We start from the raw sequence: 4,302 nt of genomic DNA, 5'->3' as shown, positions 1-4,302 counted from the left end.
ATCCAAGTTCATGTACCATTCCCAATTAAGGGAAATCCTTAAACAATATGAATCAGTTTAATAATTTTTTGTAAAAATAGCTGTATGTTTTCTCTGTGATCTTTGATCCTACCACTGTGCAATATTATGCAAATGCCACATCTTCTTTTACATTTGGTTTGTGTTTTTTTTTTCATTTCCTTGAACTTCCTAAATTTTCCTCACCGCTTTTATAAATCCTATAAATGATCAAACTACTTAAATTCATGGGAATGTACAAATATTTATTTAAATAAATTGAATTACAATAAGATTTTTTTTTTTTTTTGCTTTCTATATTTATTTTTTTAAAAAATTCCAGAATGGGTAAGAGAACAATCATCAAGGATGTAGGTGCCAGACACAGGGCAGAAGGTAGCTAGAAAAGTATGCCTTAGGGAAGTTATGGATCTAGCCTCATTCCTACCTTGTTTTAATAGCTGTACCTAATATAAATAGCTAAGTTTTCCATTATTCTAGATTCCTTTGCCCCATCTACAAATATGGCACAGCCAGCTTGACTTGTAGGGCCTCAGTTGAAGGACTCCATGTACACACAGGCCAGTACAGCAGTACTAGGCTAACTAGAAGGATCTTTTTTTTTTTTTTTTTTTTTTTTTTTTTTTTTGAGACGGAGTTTCGCTCTGTTGCCCAGGCTGGAGTGCAGTGGCGCGATCTCGGCTCACTGCAAGCTCCGCCTCCTGGGTTTTACGCCATTCTCCTGCCTCAGCCTCCTGAGTAGCTGGGACTACAGGCGCCCGCCACCGCGCCCGGCTAATTTTTTGTATTTTTAGTAGAGACAGGGTTTCACCATGGTCTCCATCTCCTGACCTTGTGATCCGCCCGCCTCGGCCTCCCAAAGTGCTGGGATTACAGGCGTGAGCCACCGCACCTGGCCTAGAAGGATCTTATCCCTATGTGTGGTCTCATTTCAAGTCTATGGATGACTACCTTCATTGTTGTGTGAGAGATGATTTCACCCCTTGAAAATATAGCCACTTCAGCATAAAATAGTTAAATCTTTATAATGACCAATTCATCCAACCTCCTTTTACATGCAGCCGAAAATATGACAGGCTAGAGACATAGAACACTGTGAAATTTATACTGTTAGAATCACTGTCCATTAAATGATCACTAGCTAATGTTCACTACATTTACAAATTAAGAAAATTATATATAGAATACTGCAAAAACACAGTAAAAAGACTGAAGTTTGCCCATTTCTGCTCAGGAAGTCTCTTCGCTCCTAAGCTTCATATGTCGTCCTTCTGGCTTCAAAATTTCTGCTATTATTACTGTTTTTCCTCCTTTTGATCTTCCTTTTGTTCCCCAGTTCCAGAACTTCCAGAGCTTTCTCACTCAGATGCCATCTTTTTGTATGCCATTTCGAAGAGCTTCAATGATGCCTGCTGAAGAGCGGTTGCTGCCTGTGTAATGTTTTCTCCTGTTTCACTGTCTTTTCTAGCCAGGAGCTCCCTCATTTTGGAAATCTCTTCTTTCAGCTTGTTGCACTCATCAGCAGGCAATTTGTCCTTGAATTCTTCCATTTTGGTTTCTGTGTCTTGAATGATTCCTTCAGTCATAATAACTGCTTCAACTCGTTCCTTCTTTCGCTGATCTTCCTCAGCATATTTCTCTGCATTTTTAACCATATTTTCAATATCATCTTTGCTTACCCACCAGAAGACTGGATTGTAATCTGCTGCTCACATCCTGTGCCTTTATCTTTAGCAGAAACATGTGTGATCCCATTGGCATCAATGTCAAATGTAACTTCAATCTGAGGAACTCCACAAGGGGCTGGTGGAATTCCAATCAAAGTAAACTGTCCAAGGAGTTTGTTGTCTCCAGTCATCTCTCGCTCACCCTGACACACTAATTTCCACTTCTGTCTGACCATCAGTGGCAGTAGAAAACACCTGGCTCTTCTTGGTTGGAATAGTGGTATTCCTATTAATAAGTTTGGTAAAGACAACTCCTAGAGTTTCAATACCCAGAGACAGGGGAATGACATCAAGGAGCAGCACGTCCGTGACATCACCAACCAATACACCTCCCTGAATGGCAGCTCCAATGGCCACAGCCTCATCAGGATTGACAGCTTTACTTGGGGCTCTGCCAAAAAGATCCTGCACAGTCTGCTGAACCTTGGGCATCCTAGTCATGCCACCCAAAAGAGCCACTTCTCCTACATCACTCTTGCTGACTTCTGCATCTTGCATAGCTTTTTGGCATGGAGCTATTGTCCTCCTGATTAGATCAGTGACAATCCCTTCATATTCGGGTCAACTTCATATTCAAATGCTTGGGTCCAGAAGAATCCACTGTAAGATAGTGCAAATTGATGTCAGTCTGCCTTTTCAGCAGCTTTCCGTACCCTCTGAAGTGCCATGTTGTCTTTGGTCAAATCAACCCATCTCTCTCTCTTGAACTCCTTCACAATGTGCAAGGCCTGGTCAGTCTTCCCCGCCTAAGTGTCCCCATTTGTGGATTTCACCTCGAATACTCTTTCTGAATTTCCAGGATAGAAATATCAAAAGTTCCACCACCTAAATCATATACAGCAACGACTTTGTCTTCTGATTTGTCTAGAACATAGGCAAGAGCAGCAGCTGTGGGCTCGTTAACCACCTGAAGCACATTCAGTTCAGGTATCTGGCCAGCATCTTTAGTGGCTGTCTCTGCGAGTCTTTGAAATAAGCTGGGACTGTGATCACAGCATTTTTTGCTGTGTGCCCCAAGTAATTCTCTGCAGTCTCTTTCATCTTCATCAACACAAATACTCCAATCTGACTTGGAGAATACAGTTTCCCATGAGCCTCAACCCAGGCATCACCATTGGAGGCACGGACACTTTTAAAGGGAACATTTTTAATGTCTTTCTGTACTTCAGGATCATCATATTGCCGGCCAATGAGACGCTTGGTGGCATAAAATGTATTCTTTGGGTTGGTGACAGCCTGTCGCTTGGCCGGCATTCCAACAAGTCGCTCACCATCTGCTGTAAAGGCCACAGTTGAAGGGGTGATTCTGGCACCTTCGGCATTCTCCAGCACCTTTGCTTGTTTACCTTCCATAACTGCCGTGCAGGAGTTGGTAGTACCCAAATCAATACCAACAACTGCTCCCTTGATTGCTTCTGATGCATAATCCCGCCTTGAAACAATTGCAAAAGCCTCATGACTAAGGCCATTCCAGCCATCCTGGTGGCGGGCGGCCCTAGGGCCCCGGGAGGCTGCGTGCCAGGAGACCGGCTGCTGCAACTCCGCGGGAGCTTATGCTGGTGGATAGATGGAGTACCAGGCAACAAACAGGCGCTCAGGCGGCCCGGAGCTGCGCGGTGAGGTGGTGGCAGCGCTTCTGGAAACCTACAATAAGATTTTTTTTTAAGTATCTGTCATTGTAAACCTCAGACAATGTTCACTTAAGTCTTTTTCTGCTTTAGCTAACTGGGTAAAAATTTAAATGTCATTTTTTCCAAAAATGTTTGATCTATACATTAATTTTCTCGTTTGATAGTTTTAACTTACATTATAATGTGAATATAATTAATTAACTTTAAGACCTTGAACTAATGAAAGATTGAGTTAATGCATGAGAATTAAGACGCTTAAAATTAGAAAAGAAAAAAAAAAGACAATGAGAACAATCTAGGTCACCAAGCATGGTTTTAACTCATATATCCATGTTTTATAAAATATTTTTGCTATTTATAAAACTATTGTCAACTAAGAAAACTCTAGCTTTAATGTGGTAGATATATTTCTGCTGACAAGATTTGCATATTTGCGCTTATGTGTTGCATGTACATTTCAACACAAATATAGGCTATTATTATTCAACAAAGTTTATGAATGATAAAAAGGAAAACTCAATAGTTTGGAAGACAACTGGTCTCAGTCTGGTGTTGACAGGCAGTGGCAGAAAGGCATCCCAGGCCTACTTATTTATCCAGATAGTACATATTCTTTTAATTATCAGGCACTGTTACTTCCCAACAGACTATTAACCTTTTTGGTTTTGTTATTGTTAACAAAGTTTCATGCTTTTGAAAATAGCTAGAATTCTTAAACATTATTACTTGCTACTGCATTCATTTTGAATATTCTCATGCTAAACAAGGACTGGAGTCATTTCTTGTTATGCTGTGGATACTTATGACTTACATTCATAGCTTTACATAACATGGGCTGTCAGGCCTCAAATTCAGAATAATATAACTGATTTTTTTTTTTTTTTACATACAGTTTTTTGGAGATTACCTTTTGGTCATCGGATAGC

General features: G+C 40.6%; 1 pseudogene; it reads right to left on the bottom strand.

Moving 5' to 3' along the window:
• Positions 1-1,313: 1,313 nt before the first annotated feature.
• On the bottom strand, positions 1,314-3,334 carry LOC126953243 (stress-70 protein, mitochondrial-like; annotated as a pseudogene).
• Between the last annotated feature and the right edge of the window lie 968 nt (positions 3,335-4,302).

This window comes from Macaca thibetana, chromosome 4, assembly GCF_024542745.1.
Source record: "Macaca thibetana thibetana isolate TM-01 chromosome 4, ASM2454274v1, whole genome shotgun sequence".
Taxonomy (NCBI): domain Eukaryota; kingdom Metazoa; phylum Chordata; class Mammalia; order Primates; family Cercopithecidae; genus Macaca; species Macaca thibetana.
The sequence above is the reverse complement of the archived record's forward strand: the minus strand, read 5'-3'. Positions and strand labels throughout refer to the sequence as shown.